A 10,226-nucleotide genomic window follows, 5' to 3' on the forward strand; every position below is an offset into this window, starting at 1 on the left:
GGATCCCTGCTGAGCTTAGCTTAAAACAACCACCAATGGCTTCCTCAAAATACAACCCAAAACAACAAAACCAACCCAAAGTACTCTTGCTCATTCCACGCCATTGGCAACCACTGTTGTACTACTCAAGGTCGCTAATTCGCCTCGCTGTAGGATAGCCCTGTGACAAAACAGAGGTTAATTATTAATTAACTAAATTAACATAAAAATGTGAAAGTTTATTCACATAACTAAACCCGACACCTGAACATAGGCTTCTAAAATGCAAAGCGACCCCGGACCCTGGTAGTGGGTCTGAGCCTGAAGGACTTCAGACCACCATAGCAGCACTGCCCCTCCTTCAAACGAGTTAAGAACAGAGTGTGCGTATCTGAAATTACCACCAAGTCTTGCAATCGTTTCAACAAGATTACCAACGCTGTTTCTAATTTCTAACAAAATGACAACATCAGGATGATGCATTTGTAACATGAAGTTGAAATTTCGAACGAAGGATGGTCGACCCACCCCTCGCACATTCCAACAAACAAGCTTTGTTGCAGGAGGCATTGGGAGCATGTGCGCATCGTTTGGAGTGCACCGTACTGGTTGAATCACTGCACAACTATAACTTGGCACTTCTCGTGGCAGAGATTGAATGACATAGAGATGTAGAAAACGTGGTGCAGCGGGAAGATACACCACCTGGAAAGCATCACAGAAGGGAGCCATCCGGAGGCGCAAATCCTCATCGTGTATAACAAATGGAGGGGCCGCAAAATCAATTACAGGCTCAGGGTCAATTAAATGCATCAGGAACGACGACAACAGGGAATGTGTCTCCTTCTCTAGTGTTGTGATGAAGTACCAGTCGAGCAAGATCTTAAACTTCTCGTCCATCGGTTGCCAGTCGTTGATGGATGGGAGGTGGGCTGGTCGAAGTGGACCACCAGCCTTAGGTGCCATTTTCAGGTTTGAAGGTTCATTGTCAAAACGGATTGATGGGTCAAAGACTAATCTCCATAGGTAGGAAATTTCAGTTGGGCTAGTTTTGAGGTTGGTTTGGGTGAAGTAAACCATCTCATTCATGTCAACCTCGGCGTTCAAATCGCCTTGTGGGGCAGTGTAGAACAGTAGAACGGGACTGCCTAAAGGGGTGTATCTTAACACAGGCATAATTAGTGTGTGGATTAAAGTTGCGATTAAATTTTAAGGCTTATTGAATTTATGATGGAGAAGAGGATATTTTATAGTTACACGGCCCAATGGAAATGTGACATGTGGCCACTTTTGGGGGGAAAACGAAATTTTAATTTTGGAACACAATTCATATTCAATTCATTGACATAATATATAATCCATCTTAATAAAGTTAATATAGTTATGGGAAAAAATCGAAATTAATTCAAAAAATAACATCCAATTGCAAATAGAGGTGTCAATTCGGATAATCAGATGGAGTTTGGGTCGGATCTATTCGGGTCAGGTCTAATCGGATCGGATATGTTCGGGTCAAAATTATTGTTTTTACTCGGACCGGGTCGGGTTAAATTCGGGTCGGATCAAAATTGGGTCATGGTCTATCGATTACGGATCGGATATGGGCCGGGTCAACTCCAGATCGGTTCACTATTGGTTCGGATAAATTCGGATCGGGTTCAAAACGGGTTTAACCGGGTTAATTTCGGGTCGAATGAATTTGGGTCGGGTTGATTTCCGTTGGTTCATTAATTGGTCAATTTCGAGTTTGGTTTGATTTGGTTAAGATAAGGTTGATCCGTTGATTCATTAATTGGTCAATTTCAATTCAATTCCTTTCTGTGTTTGGCTGGATTTAGGTCGAGTTGAACAAATTCATATCCAAATAAGGTCATTTTTAAACTAGAGTTATTATTGAGTTTTTACCTTTAATATCAAGTCGTATAATATATTTTTATCGTTTGATTATTAATTACGAAGTATAAAATTTTAGTTTTCTCATTTGATCAAGTTATGTGTAATTTGTATATATGAGACAAATTGAGATTGAATAATTATCGATGACTTATCATACCTATATAAGTGAAACGATAAATAATGAGCTAGTGATATATTGAAAAATGATAGTTACATATGGTGATATATACAAATAAGAATGTCATCCTTTTAAGGTTATTACAAATCTTCAATTGTACAATCTTCAATGTCATCTTTTAGATGAGACGAATATAAAGCTTAGAAATTAATTTTATATAATTGTATGTACATGAAGTAAACTTGTTACTTCGGATTATTTCTTTATAGTAAAATAAGTTAACTTATTAATAATTAGTAAATATATTAGTATAAGAACTGGAATAAAAAGGTCGATAATTAATTATGGTCGGGTTATATTCGGATTGGGTGAAAATCAAATCGAGTTAAAATCAGGTCGGGTTGATATCAGTTCGGGTCAAAACAGATCGGATTAGATCGGTTATTTTTCGGGTCAATTTCAGATCGGGTTAAGCTCGGGTCAAATTAAATAGATTCGATTTGAGTTCAAGTTGGGTCAAATCGAATTCGGGTTGTGTTCAGTTTGGATCAAATCGGTGTCGGGTCAAGTTCCAATCGGATCAAGTTCGGATTCGGGTCGAGTTCAGTTCGGTTACAGATCGGGATTGGGTCCTGATTTTCTCGAATCGGTTACAATTCGAAATGGATAATTTTTTTCTGGTTGGTTCGGTTTTGACACCTTTAATTGCAAAGTCGTAAAAGTGAATCGAATAAAGTATTTGTCGTGAAAGTATAAAGACTCAAAAATATGAATCAAAATTATGATTCATAATTACAATAATAAATATTTTGTTAATAACTATTGAATTTATCAACTATTTTCTTTGGTCAATCACCGCATTGATTTTGATCAATAACTATTGAAAGAATGATTTCGGTCAAATATTATTGAGGTAGTAGAATAATTTCGGTCAACGGTTATTCGGTCAAATGATTTCGGTAAGAGGTTATTCGGTAGTTCGGCTAAAGCACCACATTGATTTTGTTAATAATTATTGAATTTCCTTATTTTGTTGGATCAATCACCGCATTGATTTTGTTCAATAACTATTGAAAGAATGATTTTGGTCTAATGATTCTTTCAATAATTATTGAGGTAGTAGAATAATTTCGGTCAAAGATTATTCGGTCAAATGATTTCGGTCAAAGGTTATTCGGTACTTCGGTTAAAGCCATATAATGATGTATCACTGTTACTGATACAAGGGCAAATGTATCACTTTTACTAATCATTGTTACCCGGCCTATGTTATGTACATTTATAATATGCTAAATTACGCTACTCTAATGTGCTTTGATGTTATTTTGTCTTAATATAATCACTTAGGTATTTGAAATTGAATAGAGTTATAATGTCTGACCTTTACTTATCAATTTGTCAACAAGTTTGCCTTTTACTTAGACTTTGACTTTCAACTAAAATATCTTTAATTTAAAATTCGTGTAACTACTTTAACTTCAAAATCGTGTTAATTCTATAGTATTTTCCTATTAAAATATCTCTATTCTCAAATTCTTGTTAATAGTTTGATTTATTAGATCGACTTTTGACTGTAATGCCTATTACACACATAAATTAATAACTTAACCTTATAATGATAGAGAATTTTATGTAAATATATATTTTATCTTAGTCTTCAGTTCATCTCAATGTGTAATTCAAATACAACTACTTATACGAATAAAACTTTGTTAATGACTAGGTAATGGTTAGTGCATAATTAAAGATTGACTAGTTAATGATTAGTGAGTAAATTTTATATTTTTTAAAACTCCAATAGTGACTATTTTTTTTTAAACATGATTAGTGAGTATTTAGGTGTTCGTTTTATTGGCATCTAATCTATCTTTTTTTTCATTCTAATCTATCTTTTTTTCATTCTCAATTACATCATGAATTATTTTTTAATGTGTTGACTTGATTTTCCATTTGCCAATCTTGATTTAATTGTTATAGTAGCATATAGATGATAAATTTTAGCTTCACAGTAAGTTCTTCTTTTTGACTATTATGCCTGATTTTGTGACTAGTAGAAGCTGGTTTTTGGTTACTTGTTTGCTACTCCGTACTAGACTTGTTTGCTATTAGCCTTTGCTACTAGACAAGTTTGCTCCAACACTTGTTGTATTTCTTTATTTTACAACAAAAACAAACATTTTGGATCTCACCATACTAACAATTTTTTCAATGTGATATATAGAACATTCCTTTTACCCTTTGCAAGAGAACATTTTCAAGGTCTTAAAGACAAGTCTGCAGTTGTATTGTATGTGAATCGAAAGTGGAATGCCACAATGCGGATTAAGTATGACAAGAATAAAAAAATCACTAATTGCGACATCAAGAAAGGGGTTCAGAATATGATTGATGGTGAGGGGATTGAAGTCGGTGAAAAAGCATTGATTGAGTTGGAAATGATGGATCCCCCGTTCCTGAGCATTACCTTCACTTGATCGTTGATGGAGGCGGCTTTAATTCGCAGTGTTTTGCGTTTTTGGACCTTTGATTAATCATGTGTATTCGTAGTTGGACCGTTATGTATATTCGTAGTTGGACTTTTTCCTTTTTTAACCAAGTTTATTAAACTATTTTAAGCCTGACTAGAGACTTTTGGGTAGCAAAACTTTGTTTTCCTTCATCTAATTTTCCTGTAATATTTACTATTGATGTAAGGAGAATTTATCAATCATTTTGTTTAATTAACCTTTAACCTTACAATAAGATTATCGCTTTATTTAACCTTACAATAATTTATCAACTTTTAAAAATGTTATCGTCGAAACAAATCTTTAATTATCAACTATTAAATTTTTTGTGATATGGCCAATGTAATTATGGGCCAGACCTGCCAATTAATAAGGAAAAGTGTGTTCATGCAAAACCCAACCCAAACGAAACAAGGTTTGCAAACAAGGCCCTTAAGGTAAGCCATAACATTAATTCAACACAAATAGGTTGAATTAATTATACAACAACATACTATTCACAATTTGTAAGACTCGTCACATAATACTATTCATATATGGATTCACCTATAACCTGTTACAAACAAGAATGTGGTTTCTTGTTTGGTAGCAAAAGGTAAGGCCTTGCTGTAGGGAATATTTCAAGTCATCCCACACTTGAGCCCAACTGTGATCATACACTTAAGCATGGTGGCGTCCAAAGGGAAGGAAGCTAAAGCAAAAGAGTCGCCAACAAGTTTTAGGAACTTGTAAACCGTTCACAAGGTGAAGGTTACACCCCTTAACGATCCATGAGATCGTCAACTCCAAAAGGTCTTGAACCAAATAGGGTTCGGGGATGAAGGTACAAATCCAACCTAAAAGAGATTGAACCTGCCCTAAAAATAGGCCTCTACTTCATTCTACTCACGCGTATTCATGTGCGCTTTCTGACTAACATGCAATCAATAGGATTAACCCTAAACCTGTTTACCTATATTGGTTGAATTTAATGCACAAGCAAAAATATTATTGGCGATCACTTGAATTATAACCATATTAGCCTAAACAAGATTATTAATTATCTTATTAAGCGTGATTACAAGTACAAATTCCCTTTAAACATCCATAAAAGGCGTGATCAAGCAATAACAATGAATAAGCATCAAGCAACATAATAAATCATCATAAAAATAATAATCATCATAACAATCATGATTAAAATAATCATGTTAAAGCATAATAATAGCAAGATCCTAGGCATGATACTAACAAGATTAATAACAAACCCTAACATGTCACTAAGCAATAAAGATCAAAGCTTTAGCCCTAACATGACACTAACATGATATTGATATGATATTAGAAAGCATAGGAAGCACCCTAAACATGATACTAGAAAGCAATAATAACATCCTAACATGATGCTAGGAATTAAACAAATTTAAACATGCTTTCTACAAGAATAGAGCTATAAGATTACATACTTTGATGCCTCGTATCTCTTTCTAATAACAAAATACACGCGTTAGTAACTTCGAGGAAAAGTATTAAACAAAACAATTAAATCAAATAATGGAAATAGAGATTAGGGACCAAACCCTCAAAAATTATAACCTTCCACGTCTAGGGCGTAGGCAACTTCGAACTTGGCTAGATGTTCCTAGATCTCGTGTATGCGGAATTTTGTTTGTGAAAAGCTAGAGAGATGAGAGTTTAGAGAAAAGATTGATTGTAGATGAGAATTGATGGCAATTGATGATTGTTGATTGTTGTTGATCGATAATTGATGAATAAAAACGGAAGTTCAGGACCCTATTTATAAGAAAACAGTCCGGAAATAGGTAGAATTTGATAAGGAATAAAACTCCACTCTGTCGCCGCAAAACCAAACTTGTCGCTTGGCGACAAGGTCTGTCGCGTGGCAATAACCTGGATTCCTACGCGCTTTCAAACACGGAGTCCACTTATCAATCAAAATTGACTCGTAAAGTCCGTATGAAAACTAAAATAGTAAAATAATTTTATTCTAAGTAAAACTTATCAAAATATAATTATTAATTCTAATTTTATTAGGACTTAAAAGAACCTTCTAGAGAGTTCTAGAAGACTATAATTAATTCTAATAACTTTAGGAATAATAATTAACATTGGGCCCTGATAAGTGTCATTAATGTCGCTATTTTTAGGAGTTTTCTAGTTAGTTTTTCATAGTTTTTCTATCTTTTTACTTGGTTTTAATAACGTTTTACTACATTTGTCATGTTTGTGTGTGAAATGTTGTTATTGCTCAATTTTAGCTTTTCTTGCATATTTTGGTGGCTTATGACATTAGATTAAACTTTATTGGTTTACTCTTATGTTTAGGAATAGTTGGATAAGTTCATTGCTCAAGATTGAAGAAATATAAAACATAAAAGAACAAGTAATGAAGAAATGTGCACTTGATTTGCAAAGATCATACTTCAAACGCCTATATCTTTTGATCTACAAAACATTTTGGGGCGATTCTAATTGGAGATGAAATCTTATCTCGAGAGCTTTCCAACGACAGGTCATATGCTGAATTCCGATGTAAAACGTGGGAGATATGCTCATTTGAAGCTGAGCAGTTTGCCCAGTCCGAGAGGAGCGGGCGCTCCGGTTCTTGGAGCGGGCGCTTCAAATTCTGCACGCCCGCTCCTCACAGGAAATCCAAAATAAAAAAACAGATTGTTTCCTCCAGATTTGGAGCGAGCGCTACAACCTTCTGCACGCCCGCTCCGGCACCTGGAGCGGGCGCTCCACCTCCTGCACGCCCGCTCCTCTACGCGCTGCTCGACTTTTTGCGGAGCTTCCTAGGCAATTTAGTAAGGGCTATAAATAGATTTTTTGCTCATTTTAGAGGGGGAATTCATATTTTTCAGTAGTTTTAGGTTTTTAGAGAGAGAAACTCTCAAATTTTGGAGAGAGAAAGTGAGAGAAACAATGGTTTTCATGGATTTTGGATAATCAAAGGAGGAATTTGATGATTTGAAGATCTCCATTTTATATCAATGAGCATTTCTTACTCTCTTCTCTCTTTATGCTTTATTAATTGCTTTGTTAATTATGTTTGAGTAGATTTCCTTCTACTAGGTGTTGAGTGAAGCTTTGTTATGGTTAATTGAGTTATTTGAGATAAATTTGATGATAATTGTGTGATTAAATTGATTGAATTGATGATGGCATGTTGTTTGTTTTAGATTGGATTGATCTCCCAAGATAGCAAACTTAATTGCATGTTAGTTCTAGTTTGACAAGGGATTGTGAATTAGAATTTATATATTTGATTGCATTTTGGGTAAATTTCTTCTATGCACCTAGTCAATGAGGAATCTAGGCTAGGAATTTGAGAGATTGCTCTTGATTGTAATTAATTCCCATTTTAATTCTTTCTTTGCATGATTGATTATCAAATCGATTCCCATTAACTTGTTAATTGTTCAAAGTGGATCTTTGCCCCTAGTAGACTTTGTAATATCTTGATCTTTATATGTGTGTTAGTGTAGTTGTAGTGTCCACTATCCATAAACCGACTTCGGCGTAGCTTAAGCATTAGATCGAGAACAATCCAACATTACCGTTCCTTGTGGTTCGACTCCGAACTTACCACTAGACTTGTTTAGGGGTTAGTTTAGGATTATAATAAATTTTGTTTGGCCGTGAGGAGGTTAGTCAACGACATAATTTCCCCGCGCTCAGGCCCTCCCCTAGATCATCGGGCCGCATGTAAAGATCAAACCGGGCCCAGTTTAGTATTTTGGCCATAACTTCCTCATTATTCATCGGAATTGGGCTTATAATATATCGTTGGAAAGCTCTTTGCAAGACCCTTTGCAAGACCCATCCAACTACACTATTATTGGACCCTTGTTGTGGACCAAACTAAACTGGATTGGCTGTTTTCATAAAATAGAGTTGTTTTCGAAAACAGAAAGAAAGAATTTTTAATAAAAACCAACCGCAACACCTGACCTTTCACACTTTCACCTCGTTCGATAATCATTCGACGCAAAAGGTATTCATCACTGGGTTTGGTTTTGGGGAGACACAAATGGGTGTCTACACTTGCATACAACTTTTGTGGAATTCATCCTCCATTTGTTTCGGGAGATAAATCTGCACGAACAACACCATTTAAGTACTCATAATTGACAAAATCAGAAAACTTCTACTTCATTATACCTTACCATCTTTGACTTCTGGTAGGAGCTGGCTAACATAGAATCTAACACTGTGAACAAGTACTCGAAAGACGAGAGTGCTTTACAAACAACACAAATCCGGAACAATATGGGTTGAGAAAGATTTTCACCCAATGCATCAGCCCCACCAACAAATTGTTCGCGATGCAGCTGAAAATAGAACCCAAATAATATTAAATCACACACAAAACCAAGAAGTCCTCCATAACTCTGAAAAAAAAATGAACTAAACTATACAAAATTTTACCTCGGATACAACCACAAGGACTAGGGACCCTTTGTCCTCCATAAAACGCATTATGGATGACTGCGTAGCTGACACTGATTCACTTCCTCCGATGAAAGATACGACTTCTCGCTGGAAAAGGTCAACAAAACATAAAAAAAGGACAACTGCGGAATTTTGATGTAAAAAGGGAAGTACGATACCTAATTGCTTTATCTGTAAAAGTCCTGGAAGGAACTCTTGTTGGTGCCAATTGCAAGAACCAGTTGTCCATCTACACAGCTTACATATACAGACTCAAAGTCAACATTAAAGGATGAAAAAAATTTACCATTACTACATAAACAAGATAAACATTATTACATATAGACATACCAAGGATGTTAGCAGGGAGAGAGCATCTGTTGAGATCCACCTGACAAAAACAAAGGATTTCAATTTCAGATCAAGGGGTCAGAAATAAAGATTGAGTACAAGAATTTCAAAACAAAAGATTATATGAAACATGATAAATGGGATTTGATAGATATGACAAAAGCAAGATCAAACCTAACAAACACATCCATGAGGGGACTAGGTTGTGTTCCACCGTTTTCATATAATTGGCCAGAATCCTCTGATGTATAAGCCTCTATTGCTGTTGCTGATATCTTGTCACCATTGTTTATTCTTGTGATGCAGCATTTCTTCACTGGCCTGGTGTCCACCAAACCAGGGTCATCTCCATCCATGTTGCAAAAATGAGGTGTAGATTCCTTTTCAATTTTCTTCTTTGTGTATCGACGTCGTGCTCTACGTTTCGTAACAAATGGCACATACAGACATGAAGCATCCTGGATTCCACAGACTGGTCCACTGCTGTCTCTGGCATCTTTCGAATGAGTCTCACCATATGCAACATCCAACAGATGTGCGACATAAACAGATGAAATTCTCAACATTACAAACATTTTCAATATTATGCACCACCCAAATTCAATGTCACCTACCCCTAGATGTCTAAAGTCTCCCGCCATATTTGGCCGATCTTCCTTGCTAGCAGCCCATATCTGTTTCATGTTCCACACCTTTAAGCTAGGGAACACACCCCACCTAATCGGCTCCCTACAGAGCCTGTCAAGGTAGAAAACCTATTCAAGATGCAATTTAACTATCATTAGTATCAACCAATAATGTTTTTATCAACCAAATAATAAACTTAAAAGAAAAATACCGGGTATTACCACTATAAATATTACACATCCGCCACATCCACCAGCATAGCCTTCACGGTAAAACCGACGTGCAAATGACATCACGCTAGCCATAAGCTTTTC

The sequence above is a fragment of the Chenopodium album genome, chromosome 18 (genome assembly GCF_948465745.1).
Source record: "Chenopodium album chromosome 18, dcCheAlbu1.1, whole genome shotgun sequence".
In the NCBI taxonomy this organism is placed as follows: Eukaryota; Viridiplantae; Streptophyta; class Magnoliopsida; order Caryophyllales; family Amaranthaceae; genus Chenopodium; species Chenopodium album.